The following is an 18,985-nucleotide window of genomic DNA, read 5'->3' as shown; positions in this document are numbered from 1 at the left end:
TACGACGCTAACTTGGTATTAATAACCTAAGATATCCTATATAATAGGCAAGAATGTTTCTTGAACACCTTTTTTCAGCTCTTGTGCATCGCAGGGAATATCTACTCATACTGTTAGAAGCAGATGTGTAGAATCCCTTTATAAACTAAAATAGAATTAATTTAAAACTAAAAAAAGATTAACATGGGTATTATAAGTTGCCGAGTTGGTGACGAAATAACCAACGAAATATAAACAGAAAATCAAAACAAATTGAATAAATTCCAAACACATGTTCTATTTACAGCGTGGGGTGGAAATAGAGAGGTTATCCAAGCTATATGTACATTACATATTTTTGATTAATGCAGATTTATTCTTTGAAATATAATAATTTCTCATTAGTGTTCACAACGTATACTATTAGAATAACAATAGAATAGAATATTGTTTAAACATGGTGATTTAGTGATTTAGTGGTTAACAAAATAATTGATCATTTGTCTAAGACTCAGAGATATTATTATATAATAGGTTTATGTTAATCATTTTACAAAAATGTATAAGCTCATAATGTTTATTTTCTAACTAATATTTAACACTCACTATACCACGAGTACGATTTGATTTTGGTTGTGTGTGTAGTTCACATCAATCCCCATAAAATCTCATGGTGTTCGTGTTACACAACACTCCCCGGCGAAACAGGTGTTACGTCACTCGTGCCAAGATCAAGGTTACACCAGCTGATCCGCTCCGTTAGTTGGAGGATGTACCTGACTTGAATGTCACCATTGCTATTTACAAATTAGTTATCTATATAGATCCCAAAGTACCGATGAAATTTTGAGAAAACTACAAACAAGTCACACCCCCATAAACCACATACTTAAAATGTTCGTCATGACGAGAAACCTTGCGCAAAACTATCCATTATTTAATAAATAGCCCTTTAAGGTAATTCCTTTTCAAACAGGGAACTTTCCATATACCTAATAATAAAAATACCTCAGCTGTACTTTTTGGTTTGTTATTCTTTCAATTTATATTACCTTATTAAAATCGGGTGTGATTATTTTATTTGTTTGTATTACTGTATTCTGTTTTGTTTATTTCAGCTTATCTTAACCAATCAATAGTTTTATCAATACTTATCAAGTCAAACGGGGTGAAGCCCGTAAGTAACAGCTAGTTAATACTACTCTCCATTTCTATTGCAGTAATGTAACTTGTACTATTTACCTTTACAACAAGCTTCTTTTTACCAATCCCAAAGTTTCCGATCTAAAATATAAACTCATTGACAAGTCGACCATTTCATGAACAAAAATGTAACTGTTATTCCAACAGTGTGTCAATAAAAAAAACTAAATGGGCCTTTAAATCACCATTCATTACATTAAAAGTTTCAAAATATAAATTTAGTACATGTTATAGATGAATTACCTCTACAATGAGCCTAGTCCAACCTCATAACTTTAAAACTTACTTATTCAAACGACACACTACTTTGTCAAAACGACAACCTTACTTATTATTAAACTGTCGACAATTTCATAAACAAATTTAACTGTTAATCAAGCCATGTATACATTTTGAATATTCCAAATGTGCCTCAAAATCACCGTTCCCCACATTGAAAGTCCCAAATCATCCATTTCTTAAAATGATTGCAAAATTTTCACAATTTCCAAAAACCGCACAGAATTGAGATTGGTCTGTAATGTTCACATCACTGTTATCGCCTTTACCCCTCCAATAGCCCCCACCTCGTACTCACGCACTCTCGCAGCCACTGACCGCCTCACCGCGTAGTGGACATACGACACGACACATGACACGCTACACGGTCACTTGCGACCTTTAATTGACCTCTGCTCACGTGACCTCTAAAGTGGCGGCAATTCTGACAGGTCACATTAACCATCTTTAACATTCAACGTCCTGTACAACGCGACCTCCCATTACTGTAATGAAACTCTGTCGATTGGGCTTTCTTTATAATTGTCCGGTCTGTAAGTGGGTATTTAGATGTCCGCTCAATATTTTGAAGTTTTTATGAGTAGTGGAGAACTGCCGGTTTTACCTCACTTTAGACACGTTTTTCCCATGTTATTCTTATGGGGATTATTTTTGGCCACCAAATCTAAAATCCTGATCTTTGCCTGCAAATCCCTATAAAAATTGTCAAACCTTATTTCTTAGTTATTCCCCATAAATATATTCGATATTAAGCAAAAATAAAAAAAAAAATCATTTATTGACCCATGTATGTGTATATGTATAGTAGTATAGGTTGTCGCGGCCGTTTTTTGTGGTTCGAGGTTTTTGGGCCAACCCCCCCCCCCTCACCCCCTCACCACTCCCCTCTGCCCCATGCACAATTGCTAGTACATCTACCATTCCCCTTTCCAGTTGATATAATTATATTTCTATTCCAAAATCATGTATGTGCGAACTCGGCTCATGGCGTGGGCGCGCTCCTGGTCGCGGGCATGCTCCCTTGGACATCCTTTGTGGAAATCCATGAGTTCTGGCTACTTGGGAACCCAAGCCATTTGACATACAATAAATCACCCTTCCTCCTAATTACCTTTTCTACTAAATACATGTCTTTATACTTGGTCTTTAACAACTCCTCTGTATAGAAGCCTCCTCTGATTATATTACCATTTTCATCTTTCAAGATATAAGTCACAGGCTTTGTATTCTTAACTTCTACTATTGTAAATAGTTCCCCTGTCCAATTTGGGGTATATCCTTTACTAAACACATGTTTATATTTGGAAATTCTCACGCTATCACCTACCTTATATCTTGGCTTTTTAACTTGCACTACTTTAGAAGTCCTTTCATGCAACCTCTCATGCACATATTTACTGTTCTTAATATTCACTTGGTTAGGCTTCATACCTATAGATCTATGCACTTTATTATTATATTTTCGAATTAACTTTGGAAGTAAATCCAACCATTTATAACTCCCCTGAGCACTAAATTCTCTATATAACCAATTCTTTAAAGTTCTCTGAAACCTCTCCACAATTGCAGCCTTAGTTGTAGAAAATGTGTGATAGTGATTAATATTTAATTTTTTCATTAGTTTGCTAAAATATTGATTAAAAAATTCTTTTCCATTGTCGGATTGAATGTTTTTAACCCCCTTTGGTAGAATGGTTTTAATGGCTTCTGTAACCACCAACCCTGTCTTATTCTTTAGTGGAGCAGCATAAGCTTTTTTAGAAAATGTATCTATTAAAGTTAAAATATATTTATTGCCAGAATTCTCTCTAGCATAGTTTTGCATATCAATTAAATCTATTTGTATGGTTTCGTTTATACCCAACTAGCTGTACCCCCGGGCTTTGCCCCGTTTAACTTCTTAATTTTCAAAAGATGATCTCGTTCGCATGGCATGATCACGTCCTGGTTGATGTTCGTTCGCTACGCTCACTCACCTTTAGGTTGGAGCTCGTTCGCTGCGCTCACTTGCCTTCAGGTTAACTCGTTCGCTATGCTAACTCGCCTCCAGGTTGAAGTTCTTTCGCTACGCTCACTCACCTTTTGGTTGCAAATTAGCTGTGTCATAAATTTAAAAAAATAATAGTGCTGCACTCTGTTGGTAATCCTTGTAACTTTAATGCTATTGAACATCATAGAACAGAACCAACTTATTTAATTGAAACAGCTGTTAAGATTCTTTAATTCCATTTAAATATGAGTACTCATAAGGTTAACATGGGAAACTCCAGAGCCACTGGGGCGGAGCCCGAAAGCCCGATCAGAATAAAAACTACTTAGTTTTCCTATTTAATGCCCAAAGAATCGGTGTACCGAATTTCAGCCTTCTATGTAAATGGGAAGTGGGAGAATTAGTGATGAGTGAGTGAGTGAGTGAGTCAGTGAGGGCTTTGCCTTTTATATATATAGATACTTTAAAAGACCTTCTAATGAAATTCTTTCTTGCAGGCTTATGAAGTTCGTATGCAATTTCATTCATTTTTTATAACATCATCCTTTCCTGTAACTCTAAATACATCACCATTAGCCCCAATCAATAGATTATCTTCCATTCTTTTAAATACATAGTTTTCTGGTATATATGGTCTATTATCTATATACTTAAATCCACTCAAAGATGTGGGGTCAGCAACTAATAAATCAGGATTATATTCCATCAAATTAAAAATTTTTTCTCCATATACAAATTTTGATCCATCGTAATGCATAGCTTGTGACATTAGACAAATATCATCCGAATGTTCCCCCTCTGGTAGATTTCTTATAAATTGTTTTTTGGCATCCCAACATTTTTCTTTTTTATCAAAAGTTATAGTCTGTTCTTTTATAACACAGTCAGTTTCATCAATGGCAGGTTTAACACGTACTAACCTTTTATTATAAAAACTCCAATAGCCTGCTTCCATTTTTGGAACTTGTGAAACATTCACAGCATCTTTACTATCTGTACCTTCCATCAAATTGCTAAGTTTCTGTTTCTTAGCATTCCAAACACCATTCTCTGATTCTAAAAATTCATAATTATTATCATCTTGTATAAATTTACCATCTTCTTTTCGTATTAAAGTCTGTTGTAAAGTGGGCACATCATCTAAACTTTCACCCTTTTCTACATTAGTAATTTTCCGTTTCTTAGCATTCCAAACACCATTCTCCGATTCTAAAAATTCATAATTTTTATTGTCTTGTACAAATGTACCACCATCTGTTCGTATTAAAGTCTGTTGTAAAGTGGGCACATCATCTAAACTTTCACCCTTTTCCACATTAGTAATTTTCTGTTTTTTAGCATTCCACTTTTTATTCTTAGATTCTAAAAACTCATATTTAGTTTTACCTTGTAAAAAGACATCACCTTTTCTAGTTAATGTCTGTCCTAAAGTTGATACATCATCTACAAACTCCCCATCTTTAACATTACCAATTTTACGGTTTAAACAATTCCAACTATCATCTTGTAAATTTAAAGTAGGTTCACTACTCATGGTTGCCGCCCTGGGTTCTGCAGGCTTATTATATGGATTATATAAACGATAAAATTTATCTATAAACATATTTTTATTTAATAAATAATTCCACTTTCTCTCAATTCCTCAATAATGGAATCTATTTCATTATCCACTCCTGAGTTACCGGCTTGGCGACTTAGCCAAAGAAGTCTTAACCTATCTACAAGCTCATTAGGATCATCCCAATAAATATAGTCTATTTTATTACCAGTCACTTGTCTCAAACCTTCACCAACAGATTTAAATAGAGGTTTAATTATATTAAGATATTTAGTATGTCTATTACTTGAAATTGGTGCACCATCTTTGTAACTCTTTAAATGTCCATTTGTAGCTTCCAAAATCTCTTTATAATTTTGCAAATCAGCCTGAGTATAGTTCTCAGGTTCTTTTAACGTTAACAATTCCCATAAACCTTTTGTCCCCTTGTAGGTTTTATTTGCAACTGTAACATCATCATTGCCAATATCAACTTCCTTATTTCCAATAAAAAATTTATTTGCTTCTCGTCTAATACCATATGTAGTGTCTGTCATACTACTTTTACTGAGGTAATTTCCTAAATAGTCTGATGCTAAAAGACCAAAATCTAATTTCTGTGGGGTGGATGGTTGTAATGGTTGTAATGGTTGTAATCTTGGTATCATTGATATTCTAGATGGAGTCATTGGGAGTATCTCCATTCGAGGCCTCTCTGATGTGATTTTCTTTAATTCTTGTAATGGCTCTATTAAAGGTTGGAATGTTTGGAACCTCTCTTCAGCCTCTAGAAACTTGCCACGTTTTAAAGCTCTATATTTCTCTCGTATTTGATTTGCAGAGTCAACCAATTCTTGTTGAATGTTTTTCATCTTTTATTTACATTTTATTTATCTCATTTGACAAAGGATTGTACTCAAACACTTTATCATGTATTATCAAACAATATGCAGATGTATTTGCTGGCACATTTTCTGCAGTTTCAATCTCTAATTTAATATCAACAATTCCTTCTTTCACTGTTTCGTTCTGTCTAGAACAGTCTATTACAATTAGTGGATATTTCTTCATAAACTCAGCCCTACTAATCATAGGATCTGGGATAGTATTATAGTAAGTCTCTCTAAACCTCATAAACATCTCATAAGCTTTAGAGACATCTCCATTTTCAAAGTCGAGATTTAAATCACTATAAGGATAATATTCAGAGTTTAGAAATACTTTGAGATTTTTTAATTTACAGTGATCAAATTCATCAGTTCTTTTTCGTGCACTATTGTCCCTAGCTGTTTGGAAACCAAATATAATATACCTAGGCTTCTCCAAACTTGAAGATGTCTTTACTGACCATGTATGTCTTGTGGTATTGGGATATGATGGAAGTTCATGCAGCTCTAAACTTCTAAATGCAATTTGCAAATTTTTATTTTGCAATAACATCTTTTGTAATTGTAACTTCTCTCCATCTGATGGTATCACATGTGGCATGACCCATTGAATAGAGTTAAGTGTAATTTTGGGAATCGTATCAGCAGTGCCACTGGCTGGAGCACTAGTGGTTGTTAATATACAATTCAAATCATTTTTGGATCTTTTCAACACCAATTCTTGTTTGACATTTACTAATACCTTATTAAAATCCTCAAATACACCCATTAACAGCTCTAATGGCAAACATGTACTAAACTTGCCACCTTTATGGAACTCTTTTAAATTTGTGTCAGAATCAAATGCTACATTTGACAATTTAGTAGTTTTATTGTAAGAGCTCAATATTTTCATAAGACTAGAAATTCCTGGGTTTCTTACAATGTCTATTTCTTTACCTGCAACTTCGTATCTAATTTCATCAAATAAGAACGCAAATGCATTATTTATAAAATGACCTTTTTCATGATTTTCAATTTCTCCCTTAATATACAGATAACTCCTACACGGGAGAGTTAGCAAATCTTGATTATTAATACATATTCGAATTTCATCAGAATTATTTATTGCTAAAGTGTTGTGGGGAACATAGGAGTGATTTGTAATTTTAACCACACTATCGTCGAATTGGGATTTCCCTGTAACGTCTAGAAAATCTTCCATTTTTATTAATAGAAAATTTTAACTTTAGTCCTATTGACTTTAGGAACCTAGCATTTTGTACACTTATAGATAAATTCTTATAAATTCTCATATCTTTTTTTATATGACAAGTAATTGTAGTTTCTTCTCCGTTAAAGTCAATTGCCTTGTCATGTTGATCGGCAAATGTAATACTGACAACATCTAAACTTCTCTTATTTACAGGAAAATATATAATATTTCTTGGAACTTCAATAATTTTGTAGCCAGGAGGAGCTTCTGGATAAAAGCTATGTATGGTGTGTGATTTGTTGCCATTTAAATAGGACCCGTTTGCAATATTACATTTTACTCTAATCACATTTACATTATTAATGTTTATTTTATTTGTAGATTCAAACTGAACACCAGGAGTAGAAACACCTTTAAATCCTAATAAAATAGACCCTAAACATGGTTTTGTAAAATCAAACACGTGGCTAGAAAGTAGTGTCGCTTTCATAGTTTTATTATTAGCTGTAAGGAAAAAGTCTGGGACTTGCTTTTGAATTTCCTTTGCAAGCTCAACCACCTCATATGTTCCTTCAGAAATTTCTATTGTAACTGGAGCATTGTGGTCATAATAGAAAACATCATCACCTTCACTAATGGTTAACTTTTTTCCTTTAAGTTGATTTAATTTTGGAATAAGCCCTTTGAATAAAAGTTTGGATTTAGTATTAATTAATGCTTCTCCATTTTTACCTACTATAACTTTAAGTTTTCCATTTAATAACCGGTTTAAATCATCAACTGAGATATCTCCTTTTGGTAATGTCATTTTCTCTACTTTGTAATATGTTAAAGTATTTAGTAGTTTTTTAACATTAAATATTGAATTATAACTTTGAAAATCTACCAATCCAATAACATAATCATCATTTAATTCTATGGGAGGAAAGAATACTGACTTTAGCTCTGGCTCTGTACCCGAAAATGTTATAGTAAATGAATCCATTTTTATAAAGAAATATTTTTTATGAATGATAAACATAAAATTCCACAAATAGAACTATTTAAATCTTGTATTTGATCGGTTGTATAGTAGATTTTATATCCCTCAAAATATTTAATTACTTCTTTTGGAGGTTGGATTCCAAATGGGTCAAAATAAATTACAATATCTTTATTTTTACGATAAGCTGTCCAATGTGTGCCAGATGAACTGTCTAAATTAACTATTCCGCACTCTTTTACTCTTGGTGTTAGATTTTTTAGCTCGTTTTTTAGGTACACCCCTCTGAAGTGAGGCACGTCTTTTGCGGCCTCTAACAGCTGGTAGTTGTCCATCTTTTTTATTAAATTTTAATCCCATTCCCATCTTTGCTTTTGCCTTCATCAAATTTGTCACGGCATAAGCAGCAGCTCTTTCAGCAAGACTTGCATCATTCGCCGTTACTCTAGTCCAAGCTAAGTCTGCTAATCTCATGTCTGCTTTGTTCCGAGCAGCAGTATCGGGATTATTCATGTAGAATATGTCATGCTCTTTACAATAAGAGTCTAGTTTATTTTTTGGAGGTACATTTTTAGCTAGATTCTCACGTATATTCGTTCCAGGTCCACAGTATCGATATGATGGTATGTGAAGTTGGAATGGAAGGTTATTTATAAGAGTATTCAATAACCCTCGACCCCTGTAAGGCTTTAGGAATAAACCTTTGCCCTTTTTACATGTTTTCTTATTAACATTTTTTACCATTTTTATTATATAAAAAATGTCTTTTATTCAACAAAAACACAAATTTAAAATAGTACATACTAAGGAAAATATACCAAAGAAGTTGGGTCTATTTTCTACCAATATTCGATGTGTTATTTGCGGTCCAAGTGGAAGTGGGAAGACGGTTGTAATTTACAATTTAATTGTAAGAAAGGAAGGATTAAAATTTACAAACTTATATTTAATATCTAAATCTTTAGAACAAGAAAAATATAAAAAAATAATTGAAATATTTAGTTTGTGTGATGAAGTGAAAATACACACGTTTACTGACTGTGAAATCACACCAAATGATGTAAAATCACAGTCAGTTGTTGTGTTTGATGACATAAATAGTCCAAATATTACACAATTTTTCTCAATGGGTCGACATAAAAATATTAACTGTTTTTACTTGTGTCAATCTTACAGCAAAGTACACAAACATTTACGTGATAATGTAAATTTCCTAATATTATTCAAACAAGATGATTTAAATTTAAAACATGTATATCACAATCATGTTGGTAATGACTTTTCATTTGACCAATTTAAAAATCTCTGTCATCAATGTTGGGATAAAACTAAATATGGCTTTTTTGTAATAGACAAAGAAAGGTCAAAGAATAATGGCAAATATAGATTTATGTTTGACCAATTCTTTCAAGAGGATGGTAAGGGTAAATAAATGAAAGATTTTTTTTAACATTTGCATTTATTATACATCTACACATTTTGAACATCGATTTTATAATGACCGAACGCAAGAGTATTGATGCCATCTTCTAGAATAAACCTCTTGTCATCGTCAAAGGATAGTACTTTTTTATTCATGGTTAAGGTTTGAAGATGATGATTTATAGATTTAATTCTTGTCACATTCTCATAGTAATCTTGCCCAGTTGCAAGGCAGTTCAAATAATGTTGATGTCTGAGGAGATGTTTAACAGTGGCACCATCAGCTCCTTTAGCTTTCTTCACCTCTAAAGCTTGCTTGTCTTCTTCATATAACCATTTTAGAGGAATGTAAGAATATAACTTTGGTCTTAAACCACAATATTCATACATAATATGACCACCTAATTCATCTTTAAACTTTCCAGTGACTTTTTTATTTTTATCAGAGTATAAGAAATGGTCTTTACTATATCCAGAGGTATCAAAATAGTGTAAGTCACATTCTATTTCCTTGTAAAAGTCCTCTGTAACTATAGCATACATTAATGAATCTGCATCTGTCATTAGAAATCTTTTGTTCTTAAATTTTGACATATAATTATAGTGGAAATCATACATTATTACTTTACTGATATCTAAAATAGTCATTCCTAAATATGTTGGTTTATTAAACTTTACAACTAATTTATTTAAATGTATAGCATGTAAATTGTTATCAAACTTTTTGCTACAGTCAAACCTTGGATTAGTGACATATTTTGTTAATAGTGACTCATCCTTGAGATATATATCACGAAACTTGCGTTGATTCATGATTGTTCGACCAAAGAGACTATTATTTAACAATTTATAAAAGTCTTTTTCGAAATCAGTTTTAGCCCATTTTCGTTTTTCAATATTAAAATTAATATAGGGCGCAAGCCATTTAGACTGTCTAAATTTTAAAATTCTATGGTATTTTGTAACAATCAAACCCAATTCCTCATATTTTTGTAATGCTTTATAATGTAAAATATATTTAGTTTTGTCATTTAAATTAGGTATTAATTTGCCATTCATTTTCTCTGGTGCTAATGGATAGTCATTATGTAAATCATGTAAGCTTTTATCATATTTTAAATCAACTTCTAAAATGTATCCAAACTCATCATTTTGATTATATTTGTAGTCTATCTCATTAGTCCAACTGAATCCATCCACAGGCAGTGGCTCGCACATTGCTGTAGAGTATAGTGAGTTACAATCTAAATATATTAAATAGACACTCTCTTGATTGGGATCATAGTGTTCACCCATATATCTATTATTTGCTTTAGCGTAACGTGTAGAAATCATACTGACTCCTCCTCTGATCGCACTTTCTATGAACAAATGCATGTCAACATCTTTGAATAATTGTAATTTTATTCCTGTCATTCTAAGACAGGCCTCCCATGTAAGTCCAGGAAGTGAATACATATGTACAGGGTCAAGTTTGTAATCTTTTAAACACAGGTCTCTAAATGTCTCAAACACATCAGCCAGTAGCAATACATCTGTTTTAAGATATAAATCATGATATTCTTGTAAATTATGTATATTAAAATGGGTCCATACATTTTTAGCATGTTCATATTCATTGGGAGAGATATGTTCTTTAGTTATAGAACTGTAAAATGTTTCAATTGGGGGTAGAGACTCTGCGAACTTATCTGGTCCCGTCATATATTCATAGGGATATACACCTTTACGTTGTAGTAGTGGATTTTGTATGAATCTAAATGTGTTCAAATTGGAAGCCAATTTATATAATGGAAGGGACAGAAAGTTGTATGAATCTAAAAATACTAAATCATCAACAGAGAATGATATATATTTTTCCATATCTTTAGCTATACAATTTAATTTACGTTTATTAAACTTTCCCAAATGTTGCATTATTATGTGACCATCATAATTTTTCAAGTTATGGAAGAATACTGGTATTTTCTTTGTTACTTTATAGTTTAAATTACAATCATTGTGGGCAGCTCCACGGTATTGTCCAGAGGAATGGCAATGATCTCTCACCCTATCAAAATATAGGGGCTTTTCACAAATGTGACAATGTGTTGAGTTTTGGAAAGATACCTCTTGCTCAGGGGTCATTTGAAGAGGAATATATATTGCCATTTGATTTTTAATATAATCATAAGCCTGAAATAATCTTTCAAAAAACACATCCATAACATTTGTGCCACTGTACAACTCTTCAGAAATAATTTTTGAATCTTTTACTATGACAAATGCAAATCCCGATGGAATATGTATATTAGAGTTTATAAAGCATTCAAAATCTGCATAAATTACATATGGGGCTTTAAGTTGATATTTATAATTTTTAAATTGTAATGTATCTTGTTTAGACATTTCCACTCGTTGAGTGTCAAAGCTTTTACAATATGTTACATGACGTTCTAATATATCATTAGTGTAAAAATGTTGTAAACACAACTTGCAAAAATGCTGCTTATGGCCATGTTTTGTAGAGTGGAACATTAACCTATCAAAATCACGAATTAAACAATAATGTGATTTACGACCTTCTTGTAATAATAATAAATCTACATGAGTATTACTAGTATTCAGTTTAGTCGTTCTTAATGGATATATAAATTTATCATATTCAACCCCAAATACATTAATACTTATATCATTCTGTGTTTCAAATTTATCTATATCAGATATTTTCACAGGATACTTTATGTTTGTCATATTCAACTGACTTTCATAGGGTACATAATTAGAAACCCTTTCAGCATTGTTTGCATACCTTGGATGTAAAGCTGCTAAAATCGACCAAAGAAAGCATCTATTGTCAGAATTCTTTATATTTAAAACAGCATGTTTTGATTGAATACTTTTTGGTATGGGGATATATGACTTTGGAGTTAGGGGTTTATACTTGTAAACATGCAACTGCCAATATTTAGTATGGTCATATATCCATCCACTGCCTTGGGCTTGATATTTGTGTATGGAAGCATCAATCTTTGAAAGTGCATTTTCAATTTGAGGCTTTAAATCTCTCTTCTCAATAGTTAAGGTAGTAAGACTTCGAAAATCTGCTATACATTCTTTTTCATTAACTAATTTACCATTTTGATCCATTGAATATTTTATAAATTTGATTCTCCTAACTAAAGTCCATTTTATCGGTAGAGGACAAGACTTGAGATTATTTTCAAGTTCAGCTCTAATTGATTCACCCACAAATTTAATCATTGTGTATGGACATTTCATGCAAGAATTAACATGTCTTTTAAAATGTCCAACAACATTTTTCTTACAAAAATTACAAGTCTTGTGATTTTGTAATATATGCGATTTTAGAGTCATGTTATTTTCACAGATTAAATCACAAACTTTGCACACATTCATTTGATGAATTGCCTTGTAGTGACGAATCATATTACTTTTGGTAGAGAGCGACACGGAGCAGTGTTGACAGGTGGGCCTCATTTTTATATATAACAAAAAAATTTGTGCCACTTCTATTTATAGACTTTTTGAAAATTTCAAAATTTTGGAAATTTTATCAATTTTCAGCTAGAAATTAAAAATTTGTAAAAATTACTTCAACAGATCCAAGACTAGCAAGGAGCAAGCCCAAGTGAGTGACATTTTCACCACGTCACCACTAGAGGCAAGAAACAACCATGAGTCAGGAGCGCGCCCACGCCATGAGCCGAGTTCGCACATACATGATTTTGAAATAGAAATATAATATATCAACTGGAAAGGGGAATGGTAGATGTGCATGGGGCAGAGGGGAGTGGTGAGGGGGTGAGGGGGGGGGGGTTGGCCCAAAAACCTCGAACCACAAAAAACGGCCGCGACAACCTATACTACTATACATATACACATACATGGGTCAATAAATGATTTTTTTTTTATTTTTGCTTAATATCAAATATATTTATGGGGAATAACTAAGAAATAAGGTTTGACAATTTTTATAGGGATTTGCAGGCAAAGATCAGGATTTTAGATTTGGTGGCCAAAAATAATCCCCATAAGAATAACATGGGAAAAACGTGTCTAAAGTGAGGTAAAACCGGCAGTTCTCCACTACTTTTATGTTCACGTAGAGGACGATTATTAAAAAAAAATCATTATGTCAGCAAAATATTTAGGTAATTAATATATTTTATCTATTTTTACACCCTGCTGTTACATATGTAACCTTGCTGAAAACTTCAAATTACCTATTCGCATTAATATGAATACCGGAATTGACCCTTTGACAACAAATTCTTCAACCTATATTCTTATATTTTCATACATCTTCATAAAAGAATCACACATCTTCTTAATAGTTAACAAACCAGATGGCACATAAAAAATACTATTAAAAGGAACAGTTTTTGTATAAACAACTGTATAATGAAAACCGTGAATTATTGACTACTGCGTTTGTTTTGAACCGATTTAATCAATGAAATGTTTCAAAACACTGACATAAGTTGTTTGAATACAAAAAAGGGCGGGGAAGTACCACATGGTACATGGGCGTATGTTACAACAGATCCGTTGTTTTGTGCGCTCGACGAGTATGGTTGAGGAGGAGCGGTTCCTCCTCTGACCGTCCTGTCCTAACCAACTTGAAGCACAGAGTAAATTTCGTATTTCTGGTTTTTAAACCCACAGACGCAGTACTCAGCAGTTGTAGTACTGTACTGTATTTGATTAGTTAAAATATTATGCTGATATTTGTTGTGTCTCATGAAAATATTCTGACCGTCGGATTTCTGTTATAAAGATGTTCAGGAAATGTTTCACAATACCTTAGAAGGTATTTAACGCTAAAGCATGCATGAAACTGAATTCGTTACAGGATTACTACTTTGCTACAAGCCAATTATAGAGGGATATGTAGGCCTAATGTTTATATTTATGTAAGGTTGAGGGTAATGTAAAATCTACATATTCGTATATTTCGATTGATTTATGTTCAATAATATAGTAGTAATGTATATGTTTTGCTCAAATTAAACATACAGATTGTTTTTTACGTAGTCAAATAATTACAACTACGTGTACTATGAAAAACTTTTTAACAATGCAACTTTGCGCATTATCATGATGATTCTGTTTTCTTTACTTCATTGCCGATCAGCGCATATGCATCGTTCTATCTATGAGGTTTTGGTGTCATCTAGGAGGTATCTATGGGTTTTATTGATAATTTATTATGAGGGGGGTTTCGCATGATCCTCTGGTCTAACAAAGGTTGCCACATGCCGATTTCAAATATCTCAAAATTTTCAAAAGTTAAGAGGAGTTCAAGTTACTTTTAAGCCACCCTGAATATTCATAGTAGACTCTTTATAATTATTAGGTTTGTAAAATGTTGCACAGTTGACGTATTAGTTTTATATTGATTGCAGATTTTCAGTACTGGGTAAATTTAATAAATAATTAGTACTCAAATAAAAACGCTTCTTCGAAAAGAAAATGTCGCCTGACCAGTGACTTTATTTTCCAAACACAAGCATAAACCACAATTATTAATAGATCGTCAAATTTACATTTTTAAACTATTCAAACGTCTGGTAAGGTTATAAATGTATACAAAAATGTAGGCATATATATGAATACCCCCGCCGCAGCAAACCTGCCGACTAAGCGACTTTCCATTTGTCTGAACTGATTTTCAATTAAATATATTTTAATAACATTAAGTTTAACGAGTACCTAGGTTTGCTGCTATAAGGAAACTAATAAAGTGTGTTTTTTTAGTAAAATATTGATAGCTTAATACAAAATAAATAAATTTGCCAAGTTTGATCAAAATGTATACATAAACAAGCAAACTACAACATTTGACAATATTCTCCAAAAGAATAATATGGGAATTTTAAATTTACAATTTTTTTAATTTTCTCCGTTACTAATAACCGAACAAAAATACTTTTACATACTAAATTATTTGTTTTTTTAAGCTCTTTAAAAAGGACAATGGAGAAATTGGGAAATTTTGTGTTTTGAGGGTCAAAAGTGAGAAAAACCAATTTTTACCCCATAAAACCCCCCGTAAAGCCCCGTTCCCATGGTCCGATCATGCTGGTTCGCGAACTCATTCAAGTTTATCCCGCTTTACACCTATAAACCAAATTTCATCAAAATCGGACAAAAATTACTCAAGTTATTGCGTTCACGGACGTATATGTATATATATATATATATATATATATATATATATATATATATATATATATACATATATAAAAATTTGAACGACTGGTGTTTTTGGCCTCTGGGGACATCAAAATGAAAAAGTAAATCGGACCCCGGGTCTAGGTCTTACCGTGCCACCTACGGTAATAGCTACTTCCCTATAGGGAAATTCGCTAAAATGTATAAAATGTATGTGTACATTGTTTCAGAGCAATGCAATTTAACTAACAGGCTATAACTTACAGTGTGTTATAAATATTTCTTTCAGTGTGGAAAACATACCTCCAACGAATTCTGAAACAAATAAATTCCAGATGACACTGTGCATTTCTATTCAAGGACGTGTATGAAAATTAGTCGTATACGCTTACGAGAGGTGCAAGTAAATATAAGCCATGGGCGTCCATCAATATGGGATCAAGGGGGACCCGAGCACTACGTTGACCACATTTTTACAAACTTTAAAACTATGCAAATACAATGAATTTATTAACTAACAAAAGATTTACTAACAAAACAAATTTCTTTCAACAATTTTAAAATCAACCATTTTCTACATACATGTAGAACTTTTTCGAGGGAGGACCCCTAAACCCCCCTTTTTACTGGGGGTTGTTCCTTACCCTCCAGTCCCCTCCAGAATCCCTTATGGAACAATTACATGGACACCTATATAAGCTGTTCTATTGTGTGTCAAGTAAGCCAAGTTGTGCTATTTAAAAATAACTAATTACATTACAATATAAACAGATATTAAACAATTATTTTTATGGTTATTTTTACAAGTATAATCTGCAGGGTTCTTGTCAAGCTCTTAGCAACACTACACCACCGGACGTTCAATATATGATTTAATATTTGACGAAACGACTTAATAATCTGTAAATATACCGGGTGGCCCATGGTAACACCATGGTTAATTTTTGAACGGCTGCATATATTCAAACGAGCTTCAATTTCAATACACGCTAGTTTGGTCAATGTAAAGTACTTTTTGGTGGTAATTTGAAATTCACCCCCACCACCAAATAGGGGTTGCTGGGGGTAATTAACATATTTTAATGGCAACCCCTATCAAGTAGCTCATAATTTTCAAGAGCATTAAAAAATAAAACTAATTCCGTAAATCCAACTTTGATGCGACGAATTTGCAAAAGTTATGGCAAGAAATGTTAAGACGTTAATTAAATAGATCTTAACATTCCTTCACTTTTATTTTTTTTCGTGGCTGTAAATTTGTAAATGACCTTCCGTTAATAGTGACCAGGGTGGTATCACCCCCCCCCCCACACACACACACTTTTAAACATGATTTTGAATTTTATCACCCTCCCCCCTAAATAGGGGTTGGTATTAAAAGAAATCAAAGGGGGGAATGTTCTGGGACACCCGGACAGCTGTTAACACTCATAAAAGAAGAACGAGAAAGACGAACAGTTGTAACAACCTCAATCAGGAAATTTCTCTTCCATTCCGATATCCAACGATCAACCATCCCGACCCTGTGTGCTATTCTTGTGCCATAAATACCAAAACAGATATTTACTTTCGCCGAACAGAAAGTGGAACAACGAAACAAACAGCGGGCCATGAGGGCTGATCGAGAATTAACGACAGTCTTTATACCAAGTAGCGGAACTGGTGTAATTACTATATTCGCTTATTATGCAATGTTTAAAAATTACAACATTTACTTGTACAGGAGATTGGAGCCACTTACAACTTGAAAAGCGAGCCCTATCTGTATATACGTATGAGGAAGGTAAAATGTAAAAAATACTTTTCACTCAGTACAGTTTTAACTTGAGCGAAAATGAACTAAGATGTTAATAATTTCCCCATATAAACTGCTGGATCATATCTATATCCATCTAATGGTCGGTGTACCTCAATTATAGTAAATCGAGTACCACATGGGACAATTTTTGAATGCAGTGATAAGATTCGTGCAATTTTTTTCGAACCATGGAGCGACCTTGTTAGTAAAATAAATTATAAATATTCATTGCCACTCAATCCTGAAAGACGACTGAACCAAGTTAAATCGCCCTGAAGATGGCACTTAAAATCGAGACCGATATATGTCATATTAAAAAAATGAAAATCCTGTTGCGACAGGGTCCTGGGTCATCACCCTGAAGAATACGATTCTACAATAATTTTATAAATTAGTATAATTTTAATGATGTGGTATAAAAAAACATCCACAGAGAAAAATTCAAGAGCAACCCAAACCCGTGGATGATATGTAACTATGGATCAAATATTCGGGAATAGTGCAATAAAGATAATATTTATTTGTTAAAATTGCAAATCCAGTAAATTAAAATAAAACAAATTTACAAAATTCTTAATTATACTGTAATTGTTTTTTTCATTTCATACAAAGTTTACACGTGTTACAGTAGGCCCAAAGAATACACTAAACTTTCGTATCGTAGCCATGAAAGGCTGAAGTTGAAGTTGTGATGCGGCGTCCTGCGATAACAACTCCACCACGTAGTTGCTGGAAACGACCACAGGGGCGCTAGTGTCTCTTTCACACCAATTTAAGCGCGAACCTTACAACTTTAGACAATCATTACGTAATAATTAAACCTAAAACTTGTAACATCTCTAAGCGACATTGATCAAATATGTTTTATCAACAGTTATCTCGGAAATTCTATAGATTTGATCCCATCTTCATGATATTACAGAGTTCCAAACTAACGACCCAAACGATGGGACCATGTGTTTTCCATGTAAGTATTTATACATCAGAGATTGGGAGAGCTAATGGGTGGACCGATGCTTCTAGGTGTCGAGATTGCTTCGGCAAAAACCTCAAACAAACAAACCCAACAAGCAAAAATATATACTTACACCTCAGAAGCGGCCTTTGTTCACCTTTTGTTTTTGTTAATAAAAACTCTCTGATAAAATTGTGTATGATGGCATTTTTTTACAGTTAGTTGTTGGGGACGTTCGTTATTTTAGCTAAGGCGTTAAAAATTATATTTGCGGATGTAAATGTTGTTTCGGGTCATATTGATCGTCGGTCTGAACACTGAATGGAAACTTCATTTATGGCTGTACATAAATAACAAAAGTACCCTAAACCTATTTTATCAAACATGTATTACCTATAACGGATATTTCTATATTACTCTCGAGTAGGCCTACCTAGGTTTGCTGCTGCAGGCAGGCTAATAACGTGTTTTAGTAAAATGTTAATAGCTTAGAATAAAATAAATAAATTTGCCAAGTTTGATAAAAACGTATTCATAAGCAAACTACTACATTTTACAATATTCTTTATAACAATAATATA

This window comes from Macrosteles quadrilineatus, unplaced genomic scaffold (genome assembly GCF_028750875.1).
Source record: "Macrosteles quadrilineatus isolate MER2022 unplaced genomic scaffold, UCM_ALF_1.0 Scaffold_4__1_contigs__length_99947679, whole genome shotgun sequence".
Taxonomy (NCBI): domain Eukaryota; kingdom Metazoa; phylum Arthropoda; class Insecta; order Hemiptera; family Cicadellidae; genus Macrosteles; species Macrosteles quadrilineatus.
Note: the sequence above shows the minus strand (reverse complement) of the source record.